Below are 18,920 nucleotides of genomic sequence, written 5' to 3'. Positions count from 1 at the left end.
AATGAGAGAAGGAAACCATTAAAATCCTAGAGGAGAACACAGGCAGTAGCCTCTTTGACATTGGTCAGAGCAACTTTTACTTGATATGTCTCCTGCGGGAAGGGAAACAAAAGGAAAAATGAACTATTGGGACCTTATCAAGATAAAAAGCTTCTGTACAGTGAAGGAAACAAACAACAAATGTAAAAGGCAACCTACTTACCTAGTAGGAAAAGATATTTTCAAATGAACTATCTGATGAATGGTTAGTATACAAAATCTATAAAGAACTTATCAAACTCAACATCCAAAAAAAACCCAAATAATGCAGTGAAGAAATGGGCAGAAGACATGAATAGACTTTTCCAAAGAAAACATCCAGATAGTTAACAGACACATGAAAAAATGCTCAACATCACTCATCACCAGGGAAATACAAATCAAAACCATGATGAGATATCACCTCACACCTGTCAGAATGGCTAAAATTAGCAACACATAAAAGTGTAGGTATTGGTGAAGATGCAGAGAAAAGGGAACCCTCTTACACTGTTGTTGGGAATGCAAACTGGTGCAGCCACTCTGAAAAACGGTATGGAGGCACCTCAAAAAGTTTAAAATAGAACTACCCTATGATGCAGCAATTGCACTACTAGGTATTTACCCAAAGAATGAAAAATATTGTTTTGAAGGGGCACATGCACCCCAATATTTATAGCTGCATTATCAACAATAGCCAAATTATGGAAAGAGCCCAAATGTCCATTGATGAACAGATAAAGAAGAGGTAGTGTATAATGGAATATTACTCAGCACTCAAAAAGAATGAAATCTTGCCATTTGCAACAACATAAATACATGGAATTACAAAAGACACTGAATAGCCAAAGCAATCTTGAAAAAGAAGACAACCTGAGGTATCTCAACACCATATTTGAGATTTACTACAAAGCTGTAGTAATAAAACCAGTATGGCAATGGCACAAAAATACACACATAAATCAATAAAATAGAATAGACATCCCAGGAAATAAACCTATGATTATAAGGTAAATTAACCTTTGATGAAGGAGTCTAGAATATGCAATTGGAAAAAGGTAGTCTCTTCAACAAATGGTGCTGGGAAATCTGGATAGCTACATACAAAATAATGAAACTGGACCACTTTCTTACACCATACACAAAAATAAACTCAAAATGGATTAAGGACCTAAATTTGAGGCTGAAACCATAAAATTCCTAGGAGAGAGCACAGGCAGTAATTTCTCTGGCATCAGCCATAACAATATTTTTCTAGATATGTTTCCTGATGCAAGGGAAACAAAAACGAAAAAAAAAATAACCATTGGGACTACACCAAAATAAAAATCTCTGCATAGCAATGGAAACAATCAATAAAACTAAAAGATAGCATACTCAACAGAAGAAGATATTTGCAAATAACACATCTGATAAAGGGGTAGTATATGAAACATATAAAGAATTGATACAACTCAGCACTCACAAAAGAAATAATCCAGTTAAAAAATGGGCAGAAGACACAAACAGGCATTTCTCCAAAGAAGACATCCAGATGGCCAACAGACAGATGAAAAGATGCTCAATATCAGATATAACCAGGGAAATGGAAAGCCAAACCACAATGAGCTATCAGTTCACATCTGTCAGAATGACTGCAACAAAACAAAACAAAACAACACACACACACACACACACACACACACACAAAGAAACAGTATGTTTCTCAAGGATGTGAGAAAAAGGAACCCTTGTGCACTCTTAGTGGGAATGCAACTGGGTGCAGCCACTCTGGAATACAGTATGCAGGTGCCTCAAAAATTTTAAAATAGAATTACCAAATAACCCAGTAATTCCACTAAGGGGATTTACTCAAAGCATATGAAAACACTAATTCAAAAAGATATATACAGTCCTTTGTTTATAGCAGTATTATTTACAATAGCTAAATTATGGAAGCAGCCCAAGTGTCCATCAATAGATGAAGAGATAAAGAAGATGTGGTATATAAATGCAACAGAATATTACTCAGCCATAAAAAAATAATGAAATCTTGCCAATTGCAAGAACATTGAGGCATCTAGAGAGTACAATGCTAAGTGAAATAAGTCAATGAGAGAAAGAGAAATATCATATGATTTCACTCCTATATGGAATTTAAGAAACAAAACAAACAAGAGAGACAAACCAAAAAACAGACTATTAAGTATAGAGAACTAATTGATGGTTACCACAGGGAACTTGGGTGGGGAGATTGGTGATACAGGTGATGGGGATTAAGAGTACACTTATATTGATGGGCACTGAGTAATGTATTGAATTTTTTAATCACTATATTGTACACCTGAACCTAGTATACTACTGTATGTTAACTATACTGAAATTAAAATTTTTAAAAATGTGCAACTTAGACACTGGAAGTCCTTATACTATTAGAGTAAAATAAACATGTAGTTAGTTGATAGCCATATCCCTCAAAAGGGTGGGCAATGGAGATATTTATTCTTTCTTCATCATCATCAGGGTATGTTATTCCTCTCTGTGGACATGTAGAAAGAAAAATCAATTGAATGAAAACTTAAATCCTAACACTATCATTTTAATAAATTCAACAGTTTACTGTAGTTTTAGAGTAAACCAAGAATATTTGTATGATTTTACTGGGTGTTTGTAATCATAATAATTAATATTCCCATCAAAATATAGAATTTACCAAGGTTCATAATGCTTTCTCAGTTTATCTTAAATTTATGAATACAAATCTCATATTTTATGTCTTTTTCAATTGTGTTCTTGCTATTACTCTGTGTTGTACATTGAAAAGAACAATGAATATAGAAGTATAGCCAAAATCTTAGCCCTTGTTAATTGTGTGACACTGAACACTTTCCTTAATCTTTCTGGTAAATGGTAGTAGTTATTATTATTACTATCAGGTATTAGAAAAAATGCATAATTAAGTGAAAAAGCAATAGCTAACATAAATATCAGCGACATCCTGCTACAAATGCAAACAGGATCCATTTCTTTAAAATGCACATAAAAGAAATGCCTTATTATCATTTTATTAGTTATAATAATATTCAAACTCCATACCTTATTTATTTTTACCTAAAAATTTACTATCAATTACTTAGAATATTTAATTAATATAAGATTTTTCTTTTCTTCTATGGTTATATATACTAAAGATGAACATATCCTAACAATGTAGGATATTGGAAATTTTATGACCAATTCTTGAATTTGGAACAATGATTCTTCCATCAAAGCTTAGAGACATCATTTTAAATAACATGCTAGCCTTTATGATCTGTTTCTAGGGTCTTATTTCTAAAAGACTACAAGATGGAAAAAGTAAAAAAAAAAAAAGATGTAAAGAAAATATACGTAATGACATGATATGTCATTTGAGAAAACTGTGTCATTTAATAAGCAGATTTTGACCTTCAGTTTAAAAATGGGATCAAACAATCACTACAAGCATAAAACATACAGACATTACAATGACTCTAAACCCGTATCTTTCTATAATAACACTGAATGTAAATGGATTAAATGCGCCAACCAAAAGACATAGGGTATCAGAATGGATAAAAAAACAAGACCCATCTATTTGCTGTCTACAAGAGACTCATTTTAGACCTGAGGACACCTTTAGATTCAGAGTGAGGGGATGGAGAACTATTTATCATGCTACTGGAAGCCAAAAGAAAGCTGGAGTAGCCATACTTATATCAGACAAACTAGACTTTAAATTAAAGGCTGTAACAAGAGACGAAGAAGGACATTATATAATAGTTACAGGGTCTATCCATCAGGAAGAACTAACAATTATAAATGTCTATGCGCCGAATACCGGAGCCCCCAAATATATAAAACAATTACTCATAAACAGAAGCAACCTTATTGATAAGAATGTGGTAATTGCAGGGGACTTTAACACCCCACTTACAGAAAAGGATAGATCATCTAGACACACGGTCAGTAAAGAAACAAGGGCCCTGAATGAGACATTGGATCAGATGGACTTGACAGATATATTTAGAACTCTGCATCCCAAAGCAACAGAATATACTTTCTTCTCGAGTGCACATGGAACATTCTCCAAGATAGATCATATACTGGGTCACAAAACAGCCCTTCATAAGTTTACAAGAATTGAAATTATACCATGCATACTTTCAGACCACAATGCTGTGAAGCTTGAAATCAACCACAGGAAAAAGTCTGGAAAGCCTCCAAAAGCATGGAGGTTAAAGAACACCCTACTAACGAATGAGTGGGTCAACCAGGCAATTAGAGAAGAAATCAAAAAATATATGGAAACAAACGAAAATGAAAATACAACAATCCAAACGCTTTGGGACGCAGCGAAGGCAGTCCTGAGAGGAAAATACATTGCAATCCAGGCCTATCTCAAGAAACAAGAAAAATCCCAAATACAAAATCTAACAGCACACCTAAAGGAAATAGAAGCAGAACAGCAAAGGCAGCCTAAACCCAGCAGAAGAAGAGAAATAATAAAGATCAGAGCAGAAATAAACAATATAGAATCTAAAAAAACTGTAGAGCAGATCAACGAAACCAAGAGTTGGTTTTTTGAAAAAATAAACAAAATTGACAAACCTCTAGCCAGGCTTCTCAAAAAGAAAAGGGAGATGACCCAAATAGATAAAATCATGAATGAAAATGGAATGATTACAACCAATCCCTCAGAGATACAAACAATTATCAGGGAATACTATGAAAAATTATATGCCAACAAATTGGACAACCTGGAAGAAATGGACACATTCCTGAACACCCACACTCTTCCAAAACTCAATCAGGAGGAAATAGAAAGCTTGAACAGACCCATAACCAGCGAAGAAATTGAATCGGTTATCAAAAATCTCCCAACAAATAAGAGTCCAGGACCAGATGGCTTCCCAGGGGAGTTCTACCAGACGATTAAAGCAGAGATAATACCTATCCTTCTCAAGCTATTCCAAGAAATAGAAAGGGAAGGAAAACTTCCAGACTCATTCTATGAAGCCAGTATTACTTTGATTCCTAAACCAGACAGAGACCCAGTAAAAAAAGAGAACTACAGGCCAATATCCCTGATGAATATGGATGCAAAAATTCTCAATAAGATACTAGCAAATCGAATTCAACAGCATATAAAAAGAATGATTCACGATGATCAAGTGGGATTCATTCCTGGGATGCAGGGCTGGTTCAACATTCGCAAATCAATCAACGTGATACATCACATTAACAAAAAAAAAAAGAGAAGAACCATATGATCCTGTCAATCGATGCAGAAAAGGCCTTTGACAAAATCCAGCACCCTTTCTTAATAAAAACCCTTGAGAAAGTCGGGATAGAAGGAACATACTTAAAGATCATAAAAGCCATTTATGAAAAGCCCACAGCTAACATCATCCTCAACGGGGAAAAACTGAGAGCTTTTCCCCTGAGATCAGGAACACGACAGGGATGCCCACTCTCACCGCTGTTGTTTAACATAGTGCTGGAAGTTCTAGCATCAGCAATCAGACAACAAAAGGAAATCAAAGGCATCAAAATTGGCAAAGATGAAGTCAAGCTTTCGCTTTTTGCAGACGACATGATATTATACATGGAAAATCCGATAGACTCCACCAAAAGTCTGCTAGAACTGATACATGAATTCAGCAAAGTTGCAGGATACAAAATCAATGTACAGAAATCAGTTGCATTCTTATACACTAACAATGAAGCAACAGAAAAACAAATAAATAAAATGATCCCATTCACAATTGCACCAAGAAGCATAAAATACCTAGGAATAAATCTAACCAAAGATGTAAAGGATCTGTATGCTGAAAACTATAGAAAGCTTATGAAGGTAATTGAAGAAGATTTAAAGAAATGGAAAGACATTCCCTGCTCATGGATTGGAAAAATAAATATTGTCAAAATGTCAATACTACCCAAAGCTATCTACACATTCAATGCAATCCCAATCAAAATTGCACCAGCATTCTTCTTGAAATTAGAACAAGCAATCCTAAAATTCATATGGAACCACAAAAGGCCCCGAATAGCCAACGGAATTTTGAAGAAGAAGACCAAAGCAGGAGGCATCACAATCCCAGACTTTAGCCTCTACTACAAAGCTGTCATCATCAAGACAGCATGGTATTGGCACAAAAACAGACACACAGACCAATGGAATAGAATAGAAACCCCAGAACTAGACCCACAAACGTATGGCCAACTCATCTTTGACAAAGCAGGAAAGAACATCCAATGGAAAAAAGACAGCCTCTTTAACAAATGGTGCTGGGAGAACTGGACAGCAACATGCAGAAGGTTGAAACTAGACCACTTTCTCACACCATTTACAAAAATAAACTCAAAATGGATAAAGGACCTAAATGTGAGACAGGAAACCATCAGAACCTTAGAGGAGAAAGCAGGAAAAGACCTCTCTGACCTCAGCCGTAGCAATCTCTTACTCGACACATCCCCAAAGGCAAGGGAATTAAAAGCAAAAGTGAATTACTGGGACATTATGAAGATAAAAAGCTTCTGCACAGCAAAGGAAACAACCAACAAAACTAAAAGGCAACCAACGGAATGGGAAAAGATATTTGCAAATGACATATCGGACAAAGGGCTAGTATCTAAAATCTATAAAGAGCTCACCAAACTCCACACCCGAAAAACAAATAACCCAGTGAAGAAATGGGCAGAAAACATGAATAGACACTTCTCTAAAGAAGACATCCGGATGGCCAACAGGCACATGAAAAGATGTTCAGCGTCGCTCCTTATCAGGGAAATACAAATCAAAACCACACTCAGGTATCACCTCACGCCAGTCAGAGTGGCCAAAATGAACAAATCAGGAGACTATAGATGCTGGAGAGGATGTGGAGAAATGGGAACCCTCTTGCACTGTTGGTGGGATTGCAAATTGGTGCAGCCGCTCTGGAAAGCAGTGTGGAGGTTCCTCAGAAAATTAAAAATAGACCTACCCTATGACCCAGCAATAGCACTGCTAGGAATTTATCCAAGGGATACAGGAGTACTGATGCATAGGAGCACTTGTACCCCAATGTTCATAGCAGCACTCTCAACAATAGCCAAATTATGGAAAGAGCCTAAATGTCCATCAACTGATGAATGGATAAAGAAATTGTGGTATATATACACAATGGAATACTACGTGGCAATGAGAAAAAATGAAATATGGCCTTTTGTAGCAACGTGGATGGAACTGGAGAGTGTAATGCTAAGTGAAATAAGCCATACAGAGAAAGACGGATACCATATGGTTTCACTCTTATGTGGATCCTGAGAAACTTAACAGGAACCCATGGGGGAGGGGAAGGAAAAAAAAAAAAAAGAGGTTAGAGTGGGAGAGAGCCAAAGCATAAGAGACTGTTAAAAACTGAGAACAAACTGAGGGTTGATGGGGGGTGGGAGGGAGGGGAGGGTGGGAGATGGGTATTGAGGAGGGCACCTTTTGGGATGAGCACTGGGTGTTGTATGGAAACCAATTTGTCAATAAATTTCATATAAAAAAATAAATAAATAAATAAGTGAAAGTTAATTGGAAAAAAAAATAAATAAATAAAAATGGGATCAAACAAGTATAAAAATAAACGATCAAAATCATCTGGAATTAACATATTCCTGCCAGCTTGAATAATAAACTATTATTTATATGTAACATCTTTCTTCTCAGGCATTTCCACATTGAATATCTAATTTTATTATCATAATCACCTTGAGGGATAAGTGGGCTCAATATTACCATACCACGTCTATTTTTCAAATTAAGAAACATTATTGTATAAATGAGGAAACAGGCAACTGATAGGTCAAATGGCCAAAGGAGGATCCAATAAGTAGATGGCAACAAAGTTGAAACTCAGATATATATGATTCTCATCCTTGAACATGTTATTTCTAGCATGTGTTTCTTTCAGATCTGACTTTATCAGAATCCTTTCCCACAGAGATATTAGCTTCCAATACGAGTCAGGGTTTCTTCCCTTACATTTTCAGTGAATCTTCTAATAAAAATACCAACTCCATTCTGGCTGTTGTACCCAGAAACACTATTAAGCAGTTTGGGTAATATAAAATTGGCACAAGTTAATATCATGTTTGCTATTTACTAATTTACCTCATTAACATGTAGAATCCAAATTCCAGAAAAAGACCTCAGTTAAATTCCAGAAATCACACCACCAGTGTAGCACCCTACAACTTGATCCTTGTGTTCAACACATTTGAAATGTGTAAAAAGTGGGAGAATGGAGGCAACTGCTTAGGTACCTCTGATGCAGTTCCTTACTTCCTGAATTTCCCAATCTCGTCCTTATTGATGAATCCATCAGAAGGATTCATAGTGGATAAAACTGCAGTAACAGTTACCATGTTGATTTCCAGATTCCACCGCTTGTTCTTAGAGGTACAATAGAACCTCCACTCAGGGTATGAGCCACCTCTTCTTTTCACTCTGCTGTGACAGCAGATAGCTGTATCTTTCTTCATTTCTGTTAGTTTTCCCTCTTCCTTTACTCTCCCTTCTCCACCTTGACATTACTACTCAATATCAGTCCTTTAACCTCTTGCATTGAATATATCTTTGTGCTTTAGTTCAGAGTCACTCAAATTATAACATTTGATGTATGAATATTCAAATTTTAACTAATTAGCTTGATTTGAGAATGAGATAAAACTGGGCAACATTCCCACATGTCCTATTTCCTAACATTGAAACAAAGACACAGTGATAACAATGACAACAATGACAGGTTCTTGGTGAAAATTTTAACTCAGGATGTGCTCGGGACATGTTAAGATTCAATAACATACAAGACAGCATAATATTGATAACAAGCATGAAAAGATCACCCTGAATGTTTCCATGGTATATAATGTGCTCAGTCTGTGTTTTCTTATTTTTTTTTAAATACTAAAATGTACCCATCCACTCTTAAGACTTAAATACACTTCAATAAAAACCTTAAGTGACATACAACTTGCTGAAAAATAATTATTTACAATAACATCAGATCAACTCTGACAGCGAATATTTATGCAATGCATGTGATCATTATAACTAAGCACAGGAAAAACACTGAGGACACTCTAGATTAAAATGTAACACCTTTCTCACTTTTTATACACATTTTAAAAATCTGATCAACCAACTTTCTAAAAATGTTATGTTGAAGCATACATACATTGTGCACACAGGTTACCAGCTGAATGAATTTTCACAAAATAAACACACCCATGTAATGAGGATCCAGATCAAGAAACAGAACATGACCAACACCCCGGAACCCCTCATGTACTTTCTCCTTGTCACTAACCCACACCAAGAGTAACCATTATAATTATTTCTAACACCACACATTTATTTTTCCTTAAATAGCCATTTTTAAAGAACACGTTATTTTACCTGATTTTCTCCTTGTTGCTTAATATGTAAGAAGTTGAAATTAAATATCTGCAAATATATTTTAGCTAATTTAAATACCCAGAAAGTTTCACTGTCAGGTTACATAAAGATAGCAGCTGGGATCCGGTTGATGTTTTGTTTCATTTTAAATGTTCATTTATTTATTTTGAGAAAGAGAGTGAGCCAGGGAGGGGCAGAGAAAGAGGAAAACAAAATCCCAAGCAGACTTCCCGCTGTGAGTACAGAAGACCAACACAGGGCTCCAACCGACAAACTGAGATCATGACCTGAGCTGAAATCTAGAGTTGGACACTTTTAACAGGCTGAGGCACCCAGGTGTTCCAGGTTGATGTTTAATAAACATTCACAGCACTGAATTTACTGTGCTAGATTTTGCCCTGAAAAAGCAGACTAATGACATCACACATTATTTCAGAAAGCATCATGTAGGGATGTAGCCATAAACATGGAAACCTTTATATTGTAATGCAAAAAAGTATAGGATCAAGAATCAAACTAAAAAGTTCAAGTTGGTACTACTCTAGAAGACAGGAGTGAGAAACCACTGAAAGCCAAAACAACTGGGAAAGCTTTTATGGAGAGGTCAAATTTAAGCTGGACCTTCAAAGAGATACATAGGGCTCAAATGGGCTGAGAGAAGGGGGTAGCATTTCTGTTTGGAAAAAGGACAGGAGTCTAGGCTCTGAGACATGAGGAGCAAAGATGTGAGACAGATAAGCTATGCACACAATTACTAGCAGAAAAGATTTTGGGATGTAAAAGCTAAGATATCCTGACAAATGCCTATATAAGTTTATAAAAAAATGTTGACTTACACTGAAACATTTTACTCAAATCCAAATGGCATGGTCTATGCTTCCTTTAACTGCTACCTGAAGATATTATTTGTTTCAATGAATAGTTTCCTCTGGAAATGAATATTAATTAGAGTGTTTATATATTATGAATTTAAAACACTGGTTGGTAATGACTAGATTACCGACCAACAACCAAACACACACACACACACACACACACACACACACACACAAATGACTTTCTTTCCCAAATCCTTTTGAAATTTTAGGTTGAAAATTCATTTTCTATGCATGTTTTAGACATTTTATTATTTCTGTTATTTTAAAGAAATTCACTTTATTTAAAAAATATGGTGACATGGTATAAGAAAGAAATATAACAAACTGTAAAACTGATTAATTTGATTCCCTACAATGTAATATTCCTTTAAATTTTATAAGATATTTATGGTATTAATATGATAGAATGCAATTCATTCAGCAAAAACTATTTAGGTTATTTTTATAGTATATATGAAAAAGTCCAAAGGAAGCTGAACAATTTAACTTTTCTTGTAAAAATGATGTCGTGGTAAGATGTGTAATCAGTTTTACACTCACACTGCTCACATTTAAATAAGGTCAATTCTACTTATATTTTGTCACATCAGTATATTTTCATATTGTGCTCCTAAAATGATAGACTAAAACTCAAAGATTAAATCTGCTAGGAAATACTGAGTTTAATATTTTCTCACATCTTTGGGTTTTATGAGTCATTAAAAACAGTAGGATTTTGTTACATAACTCAAAGATTTTTCAATAAAACTAACACTAGACAATATGAAAGCATTTTTTTTCAGGAATTACAATGAGAGGTGTTTCAGCAGTATATAACATTGAGAAAGTTGGCTGCCATTAGATCCGATCAGACTTTAATCTTTACTGCTCATTACGATCCTTTATGGTTTGGTGGCCTCCATAAGTTTAGGTCTTCTCCTTTATTAGAATGATAGTTTCCAATTTTAACTTTCTTCTTGAAAGAAGTAAAATATAGACAAGGAAATATTGTTAAGTCCTGGTGTTCTCTTTATTGTAACTTATCTTGTTTCTCCTCTTGTATTTATAGTAATTTTAAGGCTGTAACTCGATATGTCTACTTCCTACAATGCCTTATTTTGAGATATGCCTGCTACACTACAAAGATATACAATGATTCAACTTAATAAACTTTAATTGAGCATTTCCTTGTGTCTGAGATGCTGTGCTAGCAATGACACTGTAGGGACTAATCTAGGAGGTAAAGACAGAAACAAGCAATGAAAAAAAATATATGAATATGGTATGAGAAATATTATTATATCACTAAAGTGTTGTGACACAAAGGATTTTGCTGTCAAAATGGGGCTACAAAGATGACATAGCATTTATACTCCAGTAAGTCTTTTATTTAGTCAGCATTTACTCCAATATGTGAGCATGAATCTGTTGTATATTTTAGACCACAAAGGAAGCAAAAATGGAGCTGAAATATATGTAATAAAATAACTCCAGACAAGGTCTGCAGACTTTCATTGATTATCCAATCCAGTTGTGTGATCGTGGAGAATTCCTTCATCGATCTTGGCCTCAGTTTCTTGAACTGTAAAATAATGAATTTGGACCAATTGCTATCTTGGGTCCCTTTTAGCAGGGATGAGATGACCTCTAAAGCTTGTGCCAGCTCTGGAGTTTTGGAAAATGATGTTTTGTGTTTTTGTTGTTGTTGTTCCTCAAATTTTATACTCTCCTATTATTTAACTTTATTTCATACATTTTCGTCTATAATATTCTCTCTAGTCTGAGCTTTAATCATGATTAATCCTGTAAAGAAGTCAGAGTAGATAAAAATAAAAAAACTATCAGAGTTACTAATATCACATGGAAAGATGAGAGATATCAAAAGGTATAGTTGGCCATTAAAATTTATAATAATTGATTCAATTCATAATAATATAACACGGTTTATAGGAAACTTGACAGCTTTTATCTTGTAAGATGACACTAAATTAACTGAAGTGAAACCCATTTCATATTTATGTGAATCCTTAGGATTAATAGTGCTTTGAAATATGTTAATACAATTTTTCCCCATTGAACAGAAGAGTTTTAATTAAACTTTAATCTTTTGGTTTAATCCCTGGAGCCAACCTAGAAAACACTAATGTTTGTTTGTTTTTTCTTGTTTTTTTTTTTTTTTTACTTTTGTTTTTAACCCTAGAGGTTTTTAATCAACTGTAAAAATCCTTACACCTCAAAGTTAAAGTGAACGCCACAGTGGTGGGGAGAAGAATAAGGGATTTATAAAATATGACTCATAAAACAGCAATGCTTTATACTATATGTATGTATTATATATAATTACACACACAGTATACACATAATCTTTAAACCTAATCATTGGGGAAAAGGTAATTGTAGTTTATCAAAAGTATTTTAAATATTTTAAAGGCATCAGAGTCTCTATAGCAACCAGGTTTTTTTTTTTTCATTTCTACAGACTCATTGGTATGTCAAACATGAATACGAGGACCTGAAGATTTATAATTCAACCTCGAATAAAATGACCAGTGCAATACTGTTTTATTAATTTCACTGGAAATAAAATGACAATGTAGTATTTGATGCTGAACTTCATAAGGGATATGAGAATGTCTATTTAGAAGAAAGTTAGGTACTCTCCTCCCTCACCTTGCCTACTTGCCTCCTCTTCCTGGCCACAATAACTAAATACATAAATAAGTGAAACCAAACCAAAACAAAACCATTCTATAATTCTTTAAGCAATGCTTCATAAACTTTTCTCACCCTAGTACCCCTAATGGAAGAGAAGATTGAACACACACCCTTAGGGATCTGTTGCAAGTGTGAAATTTCTTTGAAGTCATCTGTTTCATTTTAAAAAATTCATGTAGTTTTGAATTCTATTCCATAATATATATGTTTTAATATGAAAATTATGTGTTTCCCCAAAATCTCTGAGTTAACAGAGTTTGAGGAAAGTATGCTAAGTTTATGCTATAGATTTGTTTATTCTAAAACACAAAATTTTAGAAGTTTAGCTAAAGAATAAACACGATTATAAAACGAATTTCTCCACAGATTCCACATATTTCATACCTTCAGTTTTCCTCTCACTTCAACATATGTTTTTGGTCAGTTAGTTTGAGGCCTATAACTATACTACACAATTTAAATAAATATAACTGCTATACAAGAGAGAACAGATTTTTACGCCATCAAAATTTATACTTGGGTTCCAAAAATCCAAAAATATTAGAAAAAAGGTATTAGTAGTAATACGTAGTACACTATGAGTTACATAATTGAGTCATTAACTGAATTAGTTTCATCTTATTGATATATCTATAGTTTTAAAGGAAAGGTACTTTATTTTTTTATATGTAATTAATTGTCAAATTGGTTTCCATACAACAACCACTGCTCATCCGAATAGGTGCCCTCCTCAATGCCCATCACTTACTTTCCACTCTCTCCCACCACCTATCAACCCTCAGCTTATTCTCAGTATTTAAGAGTCTCTTATGGTTTGCATCCTTCCCTCTCTGTAACTTCCTATTTTCCGCCTTACCCTCTCCCCTGGTTTTCTGTTGAGTTTCTCAGGATCCACATATGAGTGAAAACATATGGTATCTGTCTTTCTCTGCCTGACTTACTTTACGTAGCACAAACACACTGCAGTTTCATGCACATTGCTACACATGGCCAGATTTCATTCTTTCTCATTGCCACGTAGTGTTCCATTGTGTATATAAACCACATCTTGATCCATTTGTCAAATTTTTTAAATTATTTTTATGTTATATAATTTTTATAATTTTTAATTTTTCTTTTCTTTTTCTTTTTTTCTATTTTTTTCAATATATGAAGTCTATTCTCAAATTGGTTTCCATACAACACCCAGTGCTCATCCCAATAGGTGCCCTCCTCAATACCCATCACCCACCCTCCCCTCACTCCCAACCCCCATCAACCCTCAGTTTGTTCTCAGTTTTTAAGAGTCTCTTATGCTTTGGCTCTCTTCCACTCTAACTCCTTTTTTTTTCCTTACCCTCCCCCATGGTCTTCTGGTAAGTTTCTCAGGATCCACCTAAGAGTGAAAATATATGGTATCTATCTTTCTCTGTATGGCTTATTTCACTTAGCATAACACTCTCCAGTTCCATCCACGTTGCTACAAAGGGCCGTATTTCATTCTTTCTCATTGTCACGTAGTACTCCATTGTGTATATAAACCACAATTTCTTTATCCATTCACCAGTTGATGGACATTTAGGCTCTTTCCATAATTTGGCTATTGTTGAGAGTCTGCTATAAACAATGGGGTACAAGTGCCCCTATGCATCAGTACTCTTGTATCCCTTGGGTAAATTCCTAGCAGAGCAATTGCTGGGACATAGGGTAGGTCTATTTTTAACTTTTGAGGAAACTCCACACTGTTTTTAGAGTGGATGCACCAATTTGCATTCCCACCAACAGTGCAAGAGGGTTCCCGTTTCTCCACATCCTCTCCAGCATCTATAGTCTCCGGATTTGTTCATTTTGGCCACTCTGACTGACGTGAGGTGATATCTGAGTGTGGTTTTGATTTGTATTTCCCTGATGAGGAGCCACGTTGAGCATCTTTTCATGTGCCTGTTGTCCATCTGGATGTCTTCTTTAGAGAAGTGTCTATTCATGTTTTCTGCCCACTTCTTCACTGGGTTATTTGTTTTTCGGGTGTGAAGTTTGGTGAGCTCTTTATAGATTTTGGATACTAGCCCTTTGTCCGATATGTCATTTGCAAATATCTTTTCCCATTCCGTTGGTTGCCTTTTAGTTTTGTTGGTTGTTTCCTTTGCTGTGCAGAAGCTTTTTATCTTCATAAGTTCCCAGTAGTTCATTTTTGCTTTTAATTCCCTTGCCTTTGGGGATGTGTCAAGTAAGAGATTGCTATGGCTTAGGTCAGAGAGGTCTTTTCCTGCTTTCTCCTCTAGGGTATGAAGGTTTCCTGTTTCACATTCAGGTCCTTAATCCAATTTGAGTTTATTTTTTTGGATGGTGTGAGATAGTGGTCTAGTTTCAATCTTCTGCATATTGCTGTCCAGTTCTCCTAGCACCATTTGTTAAAGAGACTTTTTTCCATTGGATGTTCTTCCCTGCTTTGTCAAAGATGAGTTGGCCATACGTTTGTGGGTCTAGTGCTGGGGTTTCTATTCTATTCCATTGGTCTATGTGTCTGTTTTTCTGCCAATACCATGCTGTCTTGATGATTACAGCTTTGTAGTAGAGGCTAAAGTCTGGGATTGTGATGCCTCCTGCTTTGGTCTTCTTCTTCAAAATTACTTTGGCTATTCGGGGCCTTTTGTGGTTCCATATGAATTTTAGGATTGCTTGTTCAAGTTTCGAGAAGAATGCTGGTGCAATTTTGATTGGCATTGCATTGAATGTGTAGATAGCTTTGGATAGTGTTGACATTTTGACAATATTTATTCTTCCAATCCATGAGCACAGATGTTTTTCCATTTCTTTATATCTTCTTCAATTACCTTCATAAGCTTTCTATAGTTTTCAGCATACAGATCTGTTACATCTTTGGTTAGGTTTATTCCTAGGTATTTTATGCTTCTTGGTGCAATTGTGAATAGGATCAGTTTCTTTATTTGTCTTTCTGTTGCTTCATTATTAGTGTATAAGAATGCAACTGACTTCTATACATTGATTTTGTATCCTGCAACTTTGCTGAATTCATGTATCAGTTCTAGCAGACTTTTGGTGGAGTCTATCGGATTTTCCATGTATAATATCATGTCATCTGCAAAAAGTGAAAGCTTGACTTCATCTTTCCCAAATTTGATGCCTTTGATTTCCTTTTGTTGTCTGATTGCTGATGCTAGAACTTCCAACACTATGTTAAACAACAGCGGTGGGAGTGGGCATCCCTGTCGTGTTCCTGATCTCAGGGAGAAAGCTCTCAGTTTTTCCCCATTGAGGATGATGTTAGCTGTGGGCTTTATATAAATGGCTTTTATGATCTTTAAATATTTTCCTTCTATCCTCACTTTCTCAAGGATTTTTAATTAAGAAAGGTTGCTGAATTTTGTCAAAGGCCTTTTCTTCATAAATTGACAGGATCATATGGTTCTTATCTTTCCTTTTATTAATGTGATGTATCACGTTGATTGATTTGCGAATGTTGAACCAGCCCTGCATCCCAGGAATGAATCCCACTTGATCATGGTGAATAATTCTTTTTATATGCTGTTGAATTCGATTTGCTAGTATCTTATTGAGAATTTTTGCATCCATATTCATCAGGGATATTGGCTTGTAGTTCTTTTTTTTACTGGGTCTCTGTCTGGTTTAGGAATCAAAGTAATACAGGCTTCATAGAATGAGTCTGGAAGTTTTCCTTCCCTTTCTATTTCTTGGAATAGCTTGAGAAGGATATGTATTATCACTGCTTTAAACATCTGGTAGAACTTCCCTGGGAAACCATCTGGTCCTGGACTCTTATTTGTTGTGAGATTTTTGATGGCTGATTCAATTTCTTTGCTGGTTATGGGTCTGTTCAAGCTTTCTATTTCCTCCTGATTGAGTTTTGGAAGAGTGTGGGTGTTTAGGAATTTGTCCATTTCTTCCAGGTTGTCCAATTTGTTGGCATATAATTTTTCATAGTATTCCCTGATAATTGCTTGTATCTCTGAGGGATTGGTTGTAATAATTCCATTTTCATTCATGATTTTATCTATTTGGGTCATCTCCCTTTTCTTTTTGAGACGCCTGGCTAGAGGTTTATCAATTTTGTTTATTTTTTCAAAACACCAACTCTTGGTTTCATTGATCTGCTCTACAGTTTTTTTAGATTCTATATTGTGTATTTCTGCTCTGATCTTTATTATTTCTCTTCTTCTGATGGGTTTAGGCTGCCTTTGCTGTTCTGCTTCTATTTCCTTTAGGTGTGCTGTTAGATTTTGTATTTGGGATTTTTCTTGTTTCTTGAGATAGGCCTGGATGGCAATGTATTTTCCTCTCAGGACCGCCTTCACTGCATCCCAAAGCGTTTAGATTGTTGTATTTTCATTTTTGTTTGTTTCCATATATTTTTTAATTTCTTCTCTAATTGCCTGGTAGACACATTCATTCTTTAGTAGGGTGTTCTTTAACCTCCATGCTTTTGGAGGTTTTCCAGACTTTTTCCTGTGGTTGATTTCAAGCTTCACAGCATTGTGGTCTGAAAGTACGCATGGTATGATTTCAATTCTTGTATACTTATGAAGGGCTGTTTCGTGACCCAGTATGTTATCTATCTTGGAGAATGTTCCATGTGCACTCGAGAAGAAAGTTTATTCTGTTGCTTGGGATTCAGAGTTCTAAATATATCTGTCAAGTCTATCTGATCCAATGTATCATTCAGGGCCCTTGTTTATTTATTGACTGTGTGTCTAGATGATCTATCCATTTCTGTAAGTGGGGTGTTAAAGTCCCCTGCAATTACCACATTCTTATCAATAAGGTTACTTATGTTTGTAATTGTTTTATATATTTGTGGGCTCCTGTATTCGGCGCATAGACATTTATAACTATTAGCTCTTCCTGATGGATAGATCCTGTGATTATTATATAATGCCCTTCTTCATGTCTTGTTACAGCCTTTCATTTAAAGTCTAGTTTGATATAAGTATGGCTACTCCAGCTTTCTTTTGGCTTCCAGTAGCATGATAAATAGTTCTCCATCCCCTCACTCTCAATCTGAAGGTGTCCTCAGGTCTAAAATGAGTCTCTTGTAGACAGCAAATAGATGGGTCGTGTTTTTTTATCCATTCTGATACACTATGTCTTTTGGTTGGCGCATTTAGTCCATTTACATTCAGTGTTATTATAGAAAGATATGGGTTTAGAGTCATTGTGATGTTCGTAGGTTTCATGCTTGTAGCGATGTCTCTGGTACTTTGTCTCACAGGATCCCCCTTAGGATGTCTTCTAGGGCTGTTTTAGTGGTGACGAAAAAATATGGAACGCTTCACGAATTTGTGTGTCATCCTTGTGCAGGGGCCATGCTAATCTTCTCTGTATCATTCCAATTTTAGTATATGTGCTGCTGAAGCAAGCACTGGATTGTTGTATTTTCATTTTCATTTGTTGCCGTATATTTTTTAATTTCTTCTCTAATTGCCTGGCTGACTCATTCATTCTTTAGTATGGTGTTCTTTAGCCTCCATGCTTTTAGAGGTTTTCCAGACTTTTTCCTCTGGTTGATTTCACGTTTCATAGCATTGTCGTCTTAAAGTGTGCATGGTATGATCTCAATTCTTTTATACCTATTAAGGGCTGTTTTGTGACCCAGTATGTGATCTATCTTGGAGAATGTTCCATGTGCACTTGAGAAGAAAGTATATTCTGTTGCTTTGGGATGCAGAGTTCTAAATATATCTGTCAAGTCCATATGATCCAATGTATCACTTAGGGCCCTTGTTTCTTTATTGATTCTCTGTCTAGATGATCTATCCATTTCTGTAAGTGGAGTGTTAAAGTCCCCTGCAATTACCACATCCTTATCAATAATGTTGCTTATGTTTGTGATTAAATGTTTTATATATTTGGGGGCTCCTGTATTCGGTGCATAGACATTT

General features: G+C 35.3%; 1 protein-coding gene and 1 non-coding gene across 10 annotated transcripts in view; both read right to left on the bottom strand.

Annotated features, from left to right (window-relative positions):
- The window catches only part of DIAPH2 (diaphanous related formin 2), a 1,054,294-nt gene that overhangs the window by 486,183 nt on the left and 549,191 nt on the right, over positions 1–18,920 (bottom strand). The gene's annotated exons all lie outside the window — the stretch shown is intronic.
- On the bottom strand, positions 18,295–18,401 carry LOC115508019. The gene has a single exon (XR_003966908.1). It is a non-coding gene; the product is annotated as a U6 spliceosomal RNA (small nuclear RNA).

Source organism: Lynx canadensis, chromosome X (genome assembly GCF_007474595.2).
Source record: "Lynx canadensis isolate LIC74 chromosome X, mLynCan4.pri.v2, whole genome shotgun sequence".
NCBI classification, from domain to species: domain Eukaryota; kingdom Metazoa; phylum Chordata; class Mammalia; order Carnivora; family Felidae; genus Lynx; species Lynx canadensis.
This window is presented reverse-complemented; position numbering and strand designations above follow the sequence as displayed.